We start from the raw sequence: 18,802 nt of genomic DNA, 5'->3' as shown, positions 1-18,802 counted from the left end.
TTAAAAAAAACAACATATATAAATAATTATTTTTAAAAAATGGGGCCCCACAAAAATATGGAACCCCAAACAATGACTTTAATGGCCTAGGGGTTAAGACGGCCCTGTCACCAATATGTTAAAACTCTTCATTACCCAAGTTATAACTTTTCGGCTAATTTTTAGTCGGAAGATGAAAGCATCTACAAAGCAATGGATATATTAATATCCATAAAATTTAATAGAGTATACTAAATGATGGGCACATGCAGGGAATTCGGCCAACTATAGTGACTTTTCATTTTAATTGATTATCATTAAAATTTATATATAGATTATTATTACAATTTAATTAATTAGATATATTAATATAGTATAGGGGTATAATGGTAATCCAACTTTGAGGTTAGGACCTTTCCACTTTTAATAATACTAGTTTCACTGTACGTGTGTTGCACGTGTGTATCATATCATATAGTATACGATATTGTAAAATGAAAATGAAATTAATATTACTAAATTAAGTTTTTTAGTAAATGATTATAATTGAAAGAACATAGAAAAAGTGATTTTAAATGATTAAGTGCCCATTTGGATTGACTTATTTTAGGTGCTTTTAAGCCAAAATAGTTTTTAAACAGTTTTGAAGTGTTTGGATAAAGTTAAAAAATGCTTATAAGCACTTATTTTAAAGCCAAAATAACAAAAATAAGTCAAAAGTCATAAGTTAGAAATCCTAATTTATGGCTTTTGGCTTATAAGTCATAAGCCAAGAGTCAATCCAAACAGGCCCTAATACAAATTGTCATAGAGTTAATTATTTTTTGAGATTAAAACAACCAAATATCATTGAAACATTTCAAAATATATTCAAAGTTTAAATATGGGAGAAAGTGGCATTCTTTAGTAGTATTATTTTTTACTTCACTCAATTTTGTAAGCAAATTTTACCAACAAAATAGAAAATAATTATCAATAAAAAATTTCATGAATAGACTTTTATTTTAAGGTTATTACCATAAATAATGGACACCATTTAAGTACAATTTTTATCATAAATATTGATGCTTGAAATTTAATATGTGCATGACCTTAATAACAATTACCATAAATATTCAAATGTTTTATCTGTATATGTAATATATACTTTTTAGAAAATATTTTTACTCAATTAATTTTTGAGTAAAGCTATCATAGTGAGGTAATTTTACGGAAAAGGTACTTCTATAGTGAATGTCAGCATTGTTATAAGTAGAACGTTGTAGAGATAAAAATATATATATAATATCAAAATGAGTTCTAAAAAAAATTAGGTTGTTATAAAGTGAAATGTTGTTATAATGTAGAGAAAATGACATAAATAGTCCCTTAACTATAGGAGTAGGTCTAAAATGATCCCTTAACTATACACTTAACGGATTTAGTCCTTTAACTATTCAAAAACTTATCAACTTTGGTCACTTAACTATACACTTACCGGTTTTAGTCCCTTAACTATAAACTTACCAATTTTAGTCCTTTAAGTATTCAAAAACATATCAAGTTTGGTCTTTGTCCATTTTTCTAATGCAAATAGCTTAGGTTTAATATAAAAAATGAGTTCTAAAAAAATTAGGTTGTTACAGTGAAATGTTGTTATAATGTATGTCAAATATTTAGCTTGACCAACTCTTTGTTATATATATATATATATATATATATATATATATATATATATATATATATTCCAAAGCATAATTTAATGTTAATATATGAACAACATCACCTATGGTGTAAAATATTTCATTTCTTTATGTTTCTACCATATCTTTGTGGAATTTTAGTCTTCTCCTTTTTTTTTTTGCCGCATACATATCATATAGTTGTTGTCTAATGAAAGTATCTAGTATCTAGTATATAATAGAAGTTGTATTGTGATATAAAACGTTAAACTTTTTCTATTAAAAAAAACTAATAGATGAATAAAATTTAAAGTATCATTTATAAAATTTCTTTAATTTGATTTAAGATCATTTTATGATCAATCACTATTTTCTTATCTAATTTTATTAAGCTAGCAGAGAGTGTATCTTGTGACATAACATTTTCTAAGATTAAAATGAATGCAAAATAACAGGAAATTCATACTTAAAATTTTTTACACTCAATATAAATATACATAAAGAAAAAATATATGGAACACAATTCATAGTCAATGAATAAGGAAGACGAAAATATATGTTCATGCTATATTCACTCTAGTGTTCCATTTGATTGAAGTTTCTTGCCACCAACACTTTACTTTCTCCATTCACTTTTACTTACACATATCTATCAAAAAAATATTTATTATCATGACTATATTATCATATTATAAGTAAAAGTGATAATCTATTTTTTAAATAGTGGACTTAACATCAAAATGAATAATTCAATGAACTACATTCATGCCCGCTATTTTAAAAAAATAGGAAGAAACTCCTTTGTTTGAGGGTAAAAGAATAAAAAATGGAAAAACAAAGAAGATCATGTGCCTTTTTTAATTTTTTTTAATTATTGTTATCTCTATCACAACTTGATCTATTAATTTTATTAGAAAATATAATCCTTTCAATACTGTAGGATATTTGTATAATGCAAGACATAGTTTTGAGTATGTTTTAAATACCCCAAAACTCTTTTCATTGTCATCCAATGAGTTTAATTGGGATTTTTTGTGAACCGACACATGCTATATCTGATCGCGCACGCTTCATGATATACATCATACTTTCCAATAGTCTAGCACAATCTAATTGTGAGCCACTTTCGCTTTCACTTTTTTTTGAAAGGCAAAGTTCACATTTATTGGAGTCTTGACAATATTAAAATCCAAATATTTGAACTAGTCAAGTACCTTTTTTATGTAATGACACCGTGACAATGCTAAACATCTTGGTGTTCTAAGGATTCTTATACCTAAGATTACATCAGCAACTCCACGATCTTTCATATCAAAGTTGCTTTCTAGCATATGTTTAGTAACATTTATGCCATTAGTGTCTCTACTGATGATCAACATATCGCCAATATACAAACAAATAATAACCTTGTGATTTTAATGTAAACACATTTATCACTTCCATCATTCTTACATCCATTTACCAACATAGTTTGGTCAAATTTCTTATGTCATTATTTGGGTGCTTGTTTTAGTCCATCAAGTGACCTAACAAGTTCGCACACTTTCTTTTCTTTACCAGGAACCACAAAACCCTTGGGCTATTCCATGTAAATTTCTTCCTCCAATTCTCCATTTAAGAAAATTATTTTCACATTCATTTGATAAATTTGGAGGTCATATACCACAACTAATAATATTAGCATCCGAATGGATGTAATTCTAGTTACTGACAAGTATATATCGACACGCTCAAGACCTTGTTTTTTTGTCTAAAGCCTTTGACACAAAGTCTTGCTTTATATTTGTCAATAGTTCCATCGACTTTCATTTTCCTTTGAAGATTCACTTTGAACCCAAAGGTTTATTTTCTAGAAGAAGATCAATTAACTTCCAATATGGTTGCTCAAGATTTCATCAATCTCACTATTGACACCATCTTTCCAAAAGGATGAGTCTACAGAAGACACAAGAAATGTTACAAAATCATATTCGAAGGAAGTAAATGACATTTACTACGCCTCTGAATCTCTTTATTAAGTACATTCTCCTTTTTCCTTTCCAAGGTCTTTTAGACCCTTCACTAGACTACTCAAGTCCAATTTTACAGTCCACAGTCATAGGTCCTATTATAATCCTTTTAGAAATAGGAACTTGGACTTTGTTTAGACACCCCCACACTTTGAAATATTTCAAGTTGGATTTTCTTCCTTTCCATTTCTCATATGGAATAGATTGTGTCCTGAACAAACAAAATTGCTTTCTTTCTAAAAAGACAAAACTTTTTGTCGTTCCCTTTTACAGTAAGGGTAGTTCCTCCACACAAGTTTTGTGGTAAACCCGAACTTATAAATAATGCATCCATCATTCTTTCAACGCTCGGTTTTTCATTAGATTGAGGTGAATAGGGCAGCAGTTTGATGGATAATTCCACTTTCCAAACATATTTCTGCACAAGCAGATTTATACTCTCCATTCTTATCACTTCTTATATTTTTCCCAACTGATTTTCAACTTCAATATTATATTGTCTAAACATTTCTATTGCTTCATCCTTATCATTCAGCAAATAGACAGTCATTTCTAATGCAATTGTCAATGAAAGTTTCGAAATACTTTTTTTCACCATGAGATGGTGTTGACTTCATATCACAAATGCCAGTGTAAATCAATTCTAAGGGATTAGAATTCCTTTCAATAGATTTATAAGAATGCTCAGCATACTTAGATTTCACACAAACTTGACATTTTTTATTTATTGCACTCAAAGTTAGACAAAACTTCTAAGTTGATCAATTTTTCTTACAAGGTTTTGTAATTGACATGCCCCAAGTGTTCATGTCACAAACTTTGACTCAAGCAAGTAAGAACAAATAAAAAAATTGAGTTTGAAAAGCTCTTCGCGAGGTAGCTTTTTTCTCACTAATATTTTGTTCCTATTTCTTACAATTTTGTGTGATACAAACATTGTTTAGAGTCATCACCTTGTCAAATGTCCTTTTCAGAGGGAACTTTCCATAACTTTCAATTTGATTGTTATTGAACTACCCATGAGCAAAGTTTCATCGGGTCCAATAAAGGCAATATAGTCCAAATGTTTGTTTTACAGAACATAACAAATGACTATTCACCAATATTCATGTCTATGCAAATACTTTTATTATAATTGACATATCTTTTCATGAAAAATCACAACATTTTAAGTGACATTTTTTCATAAAAGAACACAATTATTTTGAACAAGTATATATAGAATTTGGTAGTTTCATACTAGTCACACCATATACTAGTAATAGAGAAACTCAACAACCACAATACAAAATATACTCCAAGAATTTTGTGGGTCTAACATAATACAAAAGTATCATTGAATTTCATATCTTTTGCTCCAAAATTAAATTAGACACCAAGTCTAATTTTATGTTTATCATAAGCAAAGAACCCCCACATTTTAAATGTGATCTCAAAAATATTTTTCAAGTATTTGAAAATAGTTTTTCCACATATTTTTCCAAACTATCAAAATGTCATTGGCACTGTGAAACCTCTTTTGGAAATATTATTCTACAAAAGAATTATATTGCTTCAATTCACTTTGACAATCTTTACATAGTGTCAAAGTTCATTCCATAGAGGCACAAAATCACAAACTCTAAGTCACTGTTATTTTTCCATCTATCACAAATAGACATACCACTTAGTATTTAGAATACTAAATTTTTTCTGGACTTGATTGTTATTTTTTTCTTTTTTTTTCTTTTTAAATACAATGTGTTTCTATATAACAGTGAAGTTTATAGAAAGTCAAAAGTACAACATTGACTTATTATGTGAAGTTTTCATATTTTTCAAACCAATTGCATAGTCTGATTTATCTAGAGTAGTAAACAACAAAAGTTTTTTTTTTGCCTACAAAAATCCGACACAATCAAATTTCACATGGAGTACAAAACTACAAAAGTTTTTTTTTTTCTCCAAACATAATTAAACATATTCTTTATCACATAGACATGTTTTTCTTTTCAAATAGTCTTCCAACTATAACATTTTGACATACTATTTTATCAAACAAAAATGTGCATCTCTCATTTTCCAAACTAAAGAATTTTAAAGGCAACACTATTTGCCAAGCAAAATTCATTCCACAACAAATGGTTTGCAGATCTTTTTCTAAAGATACACATGATAAAAAATCAAAATTGTTAACTCTTAGAAACTATTTTCCTCCTTATATAAATAATAGGGGTAAGTCATCTACGGCCCCTTAAAGTTGTCCACATAATTCACTTAGACACCTCAACTAACCTTGTTTCCTATTAGACACTTCAATCTTAAAAAATAAATACCGATTAAACACTTTTCTGGCACTTAGTCAAGAAAGAAAGTGCGTGTAATACACATGCATATGATGTGGCAAAATAGCAAATCAAATAAAGACATGTGGCATTTTAATTTAAAATAATTATAAAAATAAATTTTAAATATAAACAAGTCAAAATCTTAAAGGAAAAGACTTTAAACTTGAAAAAAAAAAAAAAAAAAAGGAAAGAAATTATACACCCCCCACCCCACCCCACCGCAAGCCTCTCCCTTTCTTCTCTTTCTCTTACCATTCCACCATTGTTAATTCTCGATTTAGAAAAATTAGAGATTTTAACATATATAACGTATGAATTTATCATTTTTATTTCTCTTCATGCCTTCTTTCTTATTTCCATTTAAATTGATAGTGTTTTCTTAAAAGATCCATTCTTCCTTTGTTTATTTTGATTTCAAAATTGTTTTTTTTGTTTTTTCTGTTTCTACTTCTATTTGTGAGGAAGAAGGGGTGTGGGTCAAGGTGGTGTCTGAGGGGAGAGGTGAAGACGGAGCGAGAAAATATTTGAATAATGATTTTTCATTTTTTCCGGCAAAGAAGATGTAGATGGTTTCCATTTTTTCCGGCAAAGAAGACATCTCCACTTTTCCGACAAAAAATTGTGGATGGTGATCTCCATCTTTTTCCAGAAAAAAGATGATGGAAGTAGACAATGATAAGAAGATTAAAAAAAGAAGAAGAAAGCAGGAAATTTGTAAAAAAAATGGCGATTAATTTGTGAAGAAAAGTGGTTGCAGCAGGTGTATGGTCTTGGAAGAGAAGAAAAATAAAAAAATTGTTATTGTTAAAAAAAATAATGAGAAAATAAAAGAAAAGATTTAAAAGGAAAAGGAAAAATGTTAAAATATTAATTTCACGCGCTCACCAAGATGTGAATTACACTTTTTGTGCCACGTCGACAAAAAGTGTCTAAATGGTTCAAATTCGAGAGGGTAGAGGTGTTTAATAGGTACTAGTCCTAGTTGAGGTGTCTAAGTGAATTATGTGGACAACTTTAAGGGGCCGTAGATGACTTAAGCCTAAATAATAAGAAGGTTACCTGGTGTAATCTTTAACCGGAATAGCACCAAATTTTTTTTTGTACATTGTCACATCGACCTTGCTAAACAAAGCATCGAATTCGGGAGAAGTAATGCATTAATCTTCTATTTCCATGATTTGTTTCTCTCAATCAGTAGAATACAAGAAATACCAACAGTATAATAATTTTCTTAAGATTGTTGTTCATTTTGTATTCCTAAGATACTTAGAACAAAACTTTGAAGAACTTGGTAAGACACAATAAAGTTTAAGAACATTTTCACAACTAGAAAATTAAAAATAGTAAAGAAACTAGAATCAGAAACAAATTAGATAAAATATACGAAATATTTTTTTTCCTTAAAGAAGAATTGTTGTCAATCTGATTCCAACAAACTTTGCAGAAACACGAAGTTACCAAAGTTTAATGAACCAGTGAAGAACAGAAGAACACAAATTAATTCACAAATCTAAAATCTGTAACACATACCAGAATCTGGAAAAACAGAAAGAAGATCAAGGCCACTGAATGCACAGTGGAAATTATCCCCCCTAGTATCCGAGGTTTGATTTGGAATATGTCCTCCCAGGATAGAATGATCTCAATCACCAGTGTATTGATACCCAAAAACGCTGGTGTCAGCGGGCCACTCAACGGCAGTAAAGTACACTTAGAATACTAGATTTAGTAGTAGAAGAAGAAGTTCAGAAATTCAATATTTAAAATGAGAGGAAATTCCTCAATTTATAGAAAACAAAGGGTAGTGTGAAAATGTTCTTATTGTGCCTTACCGGAAAGGTCACAAACCTTTGAAAAAGTCACAATCTTTCAGAAAGGTCACCACCTTTCATAAAAGTCGCAACTTTTCATAAAAGTCGCAACTCTTCATAAAAGTCACAACTCTTCATTTTCCATTCACACATTTTAAAACCCAACAATATATATATATATATATATATATTTCAAAGCATAATTTAATGTTAATATATGAACAACATCACCTATGATGTAAAATATTTCATTTCTTTATGTTTCTACCATATCTTTGCGGAATTTTAGTCTTCTCCTTTTTTTTTGCCGCATACATATCATATAGTTGTTGCCTAATGAAAGTATCTAGTATCTAGTATCTAATAGAAGTTGTATCATGATATAAAACGTTAAACTTTTTCTATAAAAAAAACTAATAGATGAATAAAATATAAAGTATTATTTATAAAATTTCTTTAATTTGATTTAAGATCATTTTATGATCAATCACTATTTTCTTATCTAATTTTATAAAGCTAGCAGGGAGTGTATCTTGTGACATAACATTTTCTAAGATTAAAATGAATGCAAAATAACAGGAAATTCATACTTAAAATTTTTTACACTCAATATAAATATACATAAAGAAAAAATATATGGAACACAATTCATAGTCAATGAATAAGGAAGACGAAAATATATGTTCATGCTATATTCACTCTAGTGTTCCATTTGATTGAAGTCTCTTGCCACCAACACTTTACTTTCTCCGTTCACTTTTACTTACACATATCTATCAAAAAAGTATTTATTATCATGGCTATATTATCATATTATAAGTAAAAGTGAAAATCTATTTTTGAAATTGTGGACTTAACATCAAAATGAATAATTCAATGAACTACATTCATGCCCGCTATTTTAAAAAAAATAGGAAGAAACTCCTTTGTTTGAGGGTAAAAGAATAAAAAATGGAAAAACAAAGAAGATCATGTGCCTTTTTTTATTTTTTTTAATTATTGTTGTCTCTATCACAACTTGATCTATTAATTTTATTAGAAAATATAATCCTCACATCTATCAGTGTTCACTCTTTATGTGAACACTAATTATTAAATTATCTCTCGAATGATAACACAAAAAAAATTAATTGAAGAAACAAAACAACAAAATGAAATGAAACTTCTCACTCACTATGCATAGAAATTTTTTGTGTGAAACAAAGTTCACAGTTATTTGGACATTTCTCTGTTCTTTTTTTTTTTCTTATTTAATAGAAAGATAATACCTAAATTTCCATGCAAAGAACTTCGGCGAACCATATCAATGGATTGCAGTTGAATCATTTATGAAAATTGTAAAAGATCTCAAATTGTTGCAGAAAAGATATCCTAAAGAGTTTATAAGTAGTGAATGGTTGTGATTTATGATTGAAGAAACATAAAGGTTGAATTTGTTGTCACTATTGATAGTAAAGAAGTCTTTTTTTAATAAATAAAATATGTAGGTTAATTAAAAGGGTATTAATGTTCAATAAGTATACAAACAATAATGAAGTATGTACGTGATGAAAATCATAAGAGGAAAATATGAGTGTGAATTGATGAATAATTTTCTACAATATATTCACCAATTATTTCTTATGTGGTACCTCGAATTTCGTTGAATTTTGAACTTAATAAACTGTTGCAAATAACATTTGAGATTTTTTAAGAAGAAGAAGAAGAGTAGAAAACTTAAAAAATCGTATATTAAAAATGAGAGAAAACCCCTCTATTTATAGTTAAGAAATAGTAGTATTAATAGGTATCTTATAAGAAAAGTCACAACCTTTCGAAAAAATCAATGCTCATCAAAAAAGTCACAACCCTTTGAAAAAGACACAACTTATCGAAAAAGGCACTACCCTTTGGAAAAGACACAACCATTTGAAAAAATCACAACCCTTCAAAAAAGTCGGAACTGATCGGAAATGTCACGACCCCTTAAAAAAGTTACAACCTTTCGAAAAAGCCACAACTCATTGGAAAAGTCACAACCCTTTAATGTGAAAAGGTCAAAAGGTATCTAGTCTTAATATAATATAATTAATTAAATGTATAAATAAATAAAATTGAGTACTTTTAATTGGAGGTATTATAGTAATTTAACATTTAAAATTTGGGAGTTCATGCTTTTAAGGTAGTATAGTATAGATATAGATTTATCCTTTTTGAGAATGAATTTTAGGAATTGTGTTAAATGGTATATTTTATTTGTAGGATTAAATTGGTAGAAAAATGAAGAAGTTTGAAGCTAAAACGAATTAAAGATGAAAGGTTGAAGAAGGAAATCAAACAGACAACTTAATGGATTAAATTTAATAAAATAATATATTTATATATAAAAGGAAATGGCGGCTGCAAATTGTGGAATTTCAATTTTTATGCTTGCTTCTTGCTGCTGCCACGTGGCAGCAAGTGAAATGTGCAGAATTATGTTGAGGCAGCAGTATTACTGTTCACGCGGCGAAAAAGGAAAAGGAATCCAATTCTTTTTGGTTTTGGACTCCTAATTTAAGGTGGACTCAATTATTTTATTTAGGGTTTCCTACATCTATAGATAGTGCATATAAATAATTATTTAAGGGGGAGAACCAAGATACAATATAGAATATAAATTTTCTTCTAGCTTAGAAACTTTGGAAGAGCCGCTGTGGAGGTCGGAGAATTGTGGTTTATTCTTTCCTCTCCTTTATTATTTATTTGTATTCGTGATTAATAAAAGAGAGTTTAGCTATTGTTCTTAACTTTTTATGATTAACACAAGCATATTTATTTTAATAAATTTTAATTGTGTTTTTGAGATAATGAGTAGCTAAATTTCATAATTAGGGTTGTGGGAACCATAAGCGATTAACAAAGTATGAATAATAACTAAGTAATTCTTGAATAGTGTTGAAGCATTCATTGATAATTCTTTCGGTTAGAAGTCTTTTTAGCGGTTGCAAATGTTAGAACTCGCCTTGTTGCTACTTGCCGGACCAAGGAGGTAATCAACAAGAAAAGAATTATCAACATAGATTTAGTGTGATACTATCTAATAGTCTAGTGTCGATTGGTGCGAAGTAATAACTAAGCCAAACATCGATGTGATGTCTAATATGATGTAAAGGTAAGGGTTAGTAAATTATACACACGTAGCCGGACCAAGATGCGGGGTGAAATTCTCTAGATGTCGGACCAAGGATTTAGAGATACCTAACTTATCACTTTGCATGTAATACACTAGAAAAGGAATACTATTATTAGGATTACCTCGTTATGAGCCTATGGGAACACATTCCTAGTTACTTTTAATAATCTGAATATAAATAAATACTTAGTTCAAAACTATCTTTTTATTGGTTCTATTTTATTTCAATTTAAACTCCCTCCCCCCCATTTTTATATAATGACTATCGAGTTAAATATTTGTTATTGACAATATTCTTCCATACTCTCTGTGGGATCAACCCCGACTCATAGTTACGTAAATATATTGCATACGATCGTTTATATTTCTTTTCAAGAAGTATATTTGAACGTTATCATTTACTCTAACTCTTCCTAACTATTAACTCTTACTCTACCTCCTATCATGCAATCTACACAAACTCATCACTTTTTAGTCCACCCATAAGGGAAAACTCCTCATTAATAACTTACTAGGTGCTTGACTATAATAACATAGCTTGCCTCATCACTATCTCTCTTTCTTATATTACTGAACCTTTCCATGCACTCTTCTAATTTAAGGACACATTCACTACTACTGCTCATAATCCCATAACTCATACTATCTTTTCAGGTGAAAATATTACCCAAGCTCTAAAACACACTTTCTCATAAGGATCTCAGCTGAAACAGGGTTTAGAGAAGAGAGTACATCTCGCTTTTAGCTTGAACGCATGATTCATATGAATATGAGTGCAATCTTTTGAAACTCAACACTTAACTCACTCACGGGCTTCTCTCATGCCCCTCTGCAGTCTCATGACTTCCTCAAGACTTTTGCTGAGAGCAACTCATCGATAAGGAACTGACTTTGCCTTTCAACTACCTTGAGTATGAGAGGGTAGTTGAATGGATTTAAGAAATGCGCGAGTTTGAATAATTTCCTTATAACATAGTTCTATTGCACGATTTAGAGCATAAAAGAAGGGAAACTTTTCTTAAATGTCAATAGTACCTCATTCATAGAAGTGGGGCACAACCATTAATAAGATCATATTAACACGGCTTCATAGACACCCTAGGATACTTGAATTTTGTGCTCTGATACCAAGTTTGTCACAACCCAAGCCTACACCCTGTACGTGGACGACATTCGAGAACCATTGTTGGTCCCCAAGTAAACCCTCATCCTGTCTTACTACAAGCGGAAGACTAACTCATGCATACATAAGCATTAAATTGAAAGAAACATTTTAAAATAGTTTACTAAATCTCAAAACTGAACTGGATATACTGAGTATCAAACACAAGTTTTAAATAAAACATCTGAAACTAAAAGACTTTCCAAAATGGTCTATTTATTAAGCCTCTACTGTATACAAGGATGAGTGCTGGCCTAATTTCACTCAATTAAATAAACTATACCCTTACAAAACTTATTAGTACTCCTACACAGTTGTCAGGACAAGACCCGGGACTCCTCAAGAGAACTACTAGTAACAACTCATAAAAACTGGACTCCTCGAGAAGCAAGGAGGTCTTACTCAAAAGCTAACTAAATGATCTCAATGGACTCTTGCTGAGGATCCTAAGAACCTATATCTACATCATCAAAGATATAGGTCGAATGACATTAGTATATTGAATGTACGAGTATGTAATATAGCTGAATAACAAATAATAGAATGAAAGGACTGTGATAGATATAGATATAAACTCAAATGAATGTAAAGAAATAAAGAAGCTAAATCATTTAAACTTTACAAAAGTACTTACTCATCTCTGAACTCAACATATTAAGTGATATTATAAAAATACACTTTTTAACTCTATTTATGAGATTATTTAACTGACAACCATCACTATAAGCTATGTGATGATACAACGTCTCACCCATGCTGCTAGAAATGTCATATACCTTGTCGGGGTATAGAACACCTTAACTGAGTGGATCCACTAAGCAATAAGGATTCATCTAAAAAGTATGATCCTTTACCCATGTTGGCATACATGGTTTATGAGGATTTTGAGTTGTCTGAACTCATCCCCATAACGGTGCTCAATACTACTCCCAATAATATATACACCATACTCATATGTTTAGAAACAGATTATTCCTCTGGTTTGGGATAATTGCTCAAACTACTCTCTTAAAAGAGGTAGCTACTCTTGAAATATCTTTTGAACTCATAACTCATTTAGAAATCAAAGTTTCTCTTTTATCAATGTAAAAATTGATACCTTTGGGAATACTTAGTCCCCTTATACTCTTACTCAACTCATACTTGAAAGCTCTTTCTCAAAATCATATTGTAATATGATCATTGATGACTCGGGAAGTCATACGGCATAAACATTGATGGTATATCTAGATATCATACTACTTAAACATTGATGGCATACTTGATCGTCATACTAATCATGTTTTAGAAACTCTTTCTCAAAACTCATCGTTACTTTCTCAAAAACTCAGTTTAAAACTCAAGTGTTGGCTTTTAAAAGCTTCTCAAAATTTATAACTCAATTCATAAGGTTCATGCGGAATTATGGGCATGAACGACTCAACTCAGGGATCTTAATAACAATATAGAAAACTTAATACTCAAAACTCAAGAACGTAGAACTCAACAACATTACTCATCTCAAGAATACTCAATTCATAGGGTTCATGTTGAAATATAGACATGAACGAATCAACTCAAGCATCTTAATGCATAACATATAGCAATTCAATAATTAGGAATAGAACTTGCAAAAAAAAAACTCAAGAACTCAAAATCAACTTATCTCAAGAATACTCAAATCTAGGGATAGAATCCTAGATTACTCTTTTACTGATTTGAAAGTAGATGTAGGGCATCAGGAAAAACTAGTCCAATACTATGATAACCATACATACCTGGAAGAACAAGGTTCTTGAAGAAGAACTTGATTACAAGTCTTGAAACTCTAGCTTGAAGGAGAACAATCAAGAAAACCTTTCTTGAGATTTTTGAATTAATTTCTTGAAATCTCTATGTCCAAGAATAATGATTTTCATTAGTGATTCAGAATTGTATGGAGGAATTTGAGTTGGAAAGAATGGAATTCTTGGAGAAGGACTTTCCTTGAAGAAGAATTTAGGGTTGCCTTAGGGTTTGAGATGCCTTAACTAGAGAGGTTTCACTTAAATGGGCATAACTTTTTACTCCAAGCTCGAAATTAAGCAAACTTGGTGGCGTTGGAAAGAGAACTCAAGACCTTCAATTTGATAGGTCATAGGCCACTGAATTCTTTATGAGCTAAAAGATCTTGATTGTTTGAAGTTGATCCAAACCAAAAAACTGATGGGTGACTTGTACGAACCTCTCTTTAGCTCTTTTCAAAGTCTGAGGTGTTACATCTAGTGACCTTAACACCTATGAAAATTTAAAAACACTCGGTACAATCTTATTCACAAATGAAGAATGATTTGAGTCTTAACTTAGAAGTTTTTGGGATGTTACAATATCCCCCCTTGGGATCATTCGTCCTCGAATGACGGTTGGACTGAGAATGGAACTGTGTATAGCATATAAGTCAAGAACAATATTGTTTTGAACATAGTCACGCTCCATCGAAAGCTATTTGACATAAAACAAAGATATATGCGCATGAAGTAAGAATAGGAATATTATGCCTTGAGTGATATGAGTCCTCATTAGCTACATCTCATAACTCCTACAAGGGTTCGTGACTACCCTTACCAAGGTCTAAGTTAAATTGTCTGCTCTTAATGTGTTCAAGCTTAGTCTCTAATTCACAAAATGTTAAACATGAGATTTTTATACTAATCGAAACCACAAGATTCAGGTTTTATACCTCTATAGGTAATCTCATCCCAAGAGTACTTCTCCTTATAACCACATTCAACCAACCTTGAACCCATATCAAGAAACACCCAATACATCATGCATTTGTCTACATGTTAACAACACCACCCACATTCATGCCTAGTACTATAACCACTCTATGAACTTTTACTAACCAATCCTTCTAAGAATGTCTCATTCTCTTATCATATCTACCAACTGAAAATTCACGCATTATTACCAGGAACCAACTAATTGCTCTTATTTAACTATTTCTCATAGTAAGACTCCATTCATCTTTCCTCCACTTTTATTACTTTAGATAGAATAAGCACACTATGTCTACCAACATAAGAAACATCAACCTTCTCCTTCTATTATCACTTAACTACTATCAACAACATCACTCTCTAACTAAAAATGATCACTTGAAAGATATTTAGGGCAAAATATCATAAGCCTGATTCATTCGAGAGTTCTGATATAAAATATGCATAACATAACATTATTTTGCTAGCCATTAAGATCAAATCATGAATTTTTTGAGACTGAGCATACTATGAGACATGAATGCTTATATGAATAGGTTCATATCATAAGGATGATATCCATAACTTTATGGAGTAAGATTGAGATCAATGGGATAAAGTCTTTGCCCTCATTCTGGAAACTGAGCATGGATTTGAATCACTCTTAAGTTTATGAGCATAGGTTATGAACACAATTCAGATATAAGAGACATCAACATAAGATATAGGAATTACTGAACTTTAACAAATATGCTAGAGTATGAATGGATCGATATATCACTTTCTCAACACTTGACTTGGTTTCTCATCTTATCATCTCCCCCTTGGCTTTGAAGCTGACACTTTAAAGCTATGGATCTATTCCATCATTTCTAAATTGGTCTACATTCGCTTTACTCTAATACTCGAGAAAGTCTTATCTCATGGCTACTGAACTCTCCATGCGCAGACACTAAGATTCCTTCTAGGACTTCTTTCACAGTTTTTTCTCTTAATGTTTTTCTGCTTCTATAGAAGTCTTTCTATAATCGTTACTAGCATAGACTTATAAAGTTGCTTAATCTAACTCTTAAGGGAAAAAATTAATGCTTACATCAGCATATTCCATATTGACAACTCAAATACACTATCTAGGCACACATGAAAAATAATAACTCAATTGGAACCTCGTCTGACTACATAAGATCTCGGGTACACCTCTTAGTTCTCTTTTTACTCTAATGACTTAGCCTCACTTTATTGTTCTCATCTTAAAGTCAGAATCTCACACTTGTACTACTCACATTCATTGCAGCTAACATCTTAATTTCTCACCTACTCTATATCAAGTCTATCATATCAGATCTCAAAACTAACATCATCACCCTCATGTTGACATCCTTTTGCTCACGACAATCATGCCAAATTCAAGCTTAGTATTTATTACTAAACACGGATATCAATATAATTGCTCTCTTACTCTACTAACGTACAACTATTAGATAAAATTAAGAAACACTCGTCCACTAAGATCTCATGACAATTAGTCACTCTTTATCTCTCAGTCTACCTATTTATAAATCACTATCACAGTCATTTTCACAACCTAACTAACCTACACACTACACATCATTGGCTAACTAGTTCTATAACCCTCTGAATATCATGGGATCTCCCAAAAATCATAAGTCTGGCATAGATCTATCACCTCATGAATAATTTGTTCTTCTATTCGACACATATACTTAGTCTTCACTAACACGATGGCATATCGACATAAACTCCCTTCTAGTTAAAGTATACTCTAACTCTATGTTTAAAGATTCATAAATAGAAGATATTAACTCAAGGATGTATATAAAAATAAAATAAATTACTCTTTACTCTTATTTGAGAGATTCTCTAACCGACAACTATCACTATGAGCTATGTGATGATACAACGTCTCGCCCACACTGCCAGAATTGTCCAATACCCCGTCAGGGTATAGAACACCTCAACTAAGTGGATCCACTAAGCTATGCTCGAAAGCAATAAAGAGTCGTCTAAAAAGTATGATCATTTAACCATGTTGTCTACATGGTTTATGAGGAGTGTGAGTTGTCTGAACTCATCCCCATATCAATGCTCAATACTACTCCCAATAATATATATTCATGCTCAAATGTGTAAAACATACTCTTTCTCTGATTTGAGATAATTGCTTAAACTATCCTCTTAAAAGAGGTAACTACTCTGAAATATCTTTGAACTCATAAACTCTTTTTAGAAATCAAAGTTTCTCTTTTCTCAATGTAAAAATGATACATTTGGAAATACTTAGTTCCCTTAAACTTTACTCAAAATGCCTCTTAAAACTTTCCTCAAAAACTCAATTCAAAACACAAATATTAGCTTTAAAAGATTCTCAAGATTTATAACTCAAATAGGGTTCATGCTAAAATATAGACATGAATGAATCAACTCAAGGATCTCAATACATAACATGTAGAAATTCAATAATTAGGAATAGAGTTTCAAAAAGAATCAGGAACTCAAGACCTCAAAATCAACTCAACAAAAGCTTTTGAACTTTTCTCTTAAATTCACTTTTGTTTTGAATGTGCATTAAGACATGTGATTAGAACATGTAGGAATTCTCACAGGTAAATGGAGCCTTTAGGAGCTAATACAAGGAAGGGAAACATAGCGACAACTTAAAGGAACATGCGCCGGATGAAACAAAGAAAAGAATTGGCCTAGTACTCCTTGGTGTATTGCTAGTGCGTCGCCCCAGGGCCTGAATTATTGAAGTCAGGCCTTGGCGCTATCATGGTGCGCCGCCCCAGGCCCCTCCCCAGCAACCCGGCAAATTTTCAAGCTTAAATTAGGGTCCCAACTCGTTTAGAATGGGGAAAATTCTCCTAAACTCTTCATGATTCTCAAACCCAACACAAATACATGAGGAACTCCATACAATCCCTTTGGAATATAACTTTTACCAAAGATTCTCAATACAAAAGAATTCACAACCTCCATTGTTAAAGAATTGAACTAAAATCAAGAACTATGCAAGAACCCTTTAGATACAACGATTTCAAGGATAGATTAGATGTATGGCATGAGGACGAACAAGTTTAACACTGTGAGAAGTCTTACATACCTGCAAAAAACAATGTTCTTGGTGAAAATCAACAAATCATGAAGAACGCTTGAAAACCTAGCTTCTTTCCTCTTGAAACCTCTCTCTAATTTCTCTAAGTGTTTAGGAACATGTAAAGGTGGTTTAGCATCTGATTAGACCCTTAATTGGGTGAGGAAAAACATGGCTAGGCTTAGTAGGAAAATGAAAAGACCAAACTACCCTTCTAAAATGAATGAGATGCCTTAACTAGAGAGGTTTCACTCAAATGGACATAACTTCTTACCTCAAGCTTGAAATTAAGCAAACTTGGCAGCGTTGGAAAGAGGACTCAAGACCTTCAATTTGATAGGTCATGGGCCACCTAATTCTTTATGTGCTAAAATATCTTGATCGTTTGAAGTTGACACAAAACGATAAACTGATGGGTGACTTGTACGAACCTCTCTTTAGCTCTTTTCGAAGTCATAGGTGTTACATCTAGTGACCTTAACACCTAAGAAAATTTAGAATCACTCGGTACAATCTTATTTACAAATGAAGGATGGTTCGAGTCTTTACTTAGAAATTTTCGGAATGTTACAACCTACTTGTGCACACTCAAAGTTGGAGGACAAAGTTGTCTGAAGCAAAGTTAAGGGTCATGTTTATGTATTATGCCTAGTATTTCCGATGGTCTAATTTATGTGGAGGGGCTTGGAGTATGAGATCAAGGCATTTAATATGCTTTTTTTTTCAGTAATTAAAGGATTTTTATTTTATTAATTCCGTGTGGGTAAGGAGATATTGCTTTGGCATATACCCATTACATTGTTATGCCATTTGATGGCCAACGTTGGCAATATTACATAGATTAATTCTTCCAACAAAAGTAGTTCCTAG

General features: G+C 31.2%; 2 protein-coding genes across 3 annotated transcripts in view; one reads left to right on the top strand and one right to left on the bottom strand.

The window, feature by feature from the left end:
* The window catches only part of LOC125831588 (pentatricopeptide repeat-containing protein At5g01110-like), an 809,602-nt gene that overhangs the window by 263,917 nt on the left and 526,883 nt on the right, over window positions 1-18,802 (top strand). The window lies entirely within an intron of this gene.
* The window catches only part of LOC125831646 (uncharacterized), an 831,707-nt gene that overhangs the window by 793,505 nt on the left and 19,400 nt on the right, over window positions 1-18,802 (bottom strand). The window contains exon 1 of one of the 2 annotated variants that reach the window (XM_049510819.1): window positions 7,450-7,462. The exons of the other annotated variant lie outside the window; for it this stretch is intronic. The gene's annotated coding sequence lies outside the window, so the exon portion shown is untranslated. Of the gene's footprint in view, window positions 1-7,449; window positions 7,463-18,802 lie in introns of those variants that run through there. 2 annotated transcript variants of the gene reach the window in all.

Source organism: Solanum verrucosum, unplaced genomic scaffold (assembly GCF_900185275.1).
Source record: "Solanum verrucosum unplaced genomic scaffold, falcon-dt-bn FXZP01000049.1, whole genome shotgun sequence".
In the NCBI taxonomy this organism is placed as follows: Eukaryota; Viridiplantae; Streptophyta; class Magnoliopsida; order Solanales; family Solanaceae; genus Solanum; species Solanum verrucosum.
The sequence above is the reverse complement of the archived record's forward strand: the minus strand, read 5'-3'. Positions and strand labels throughout refer to the sequence as shown.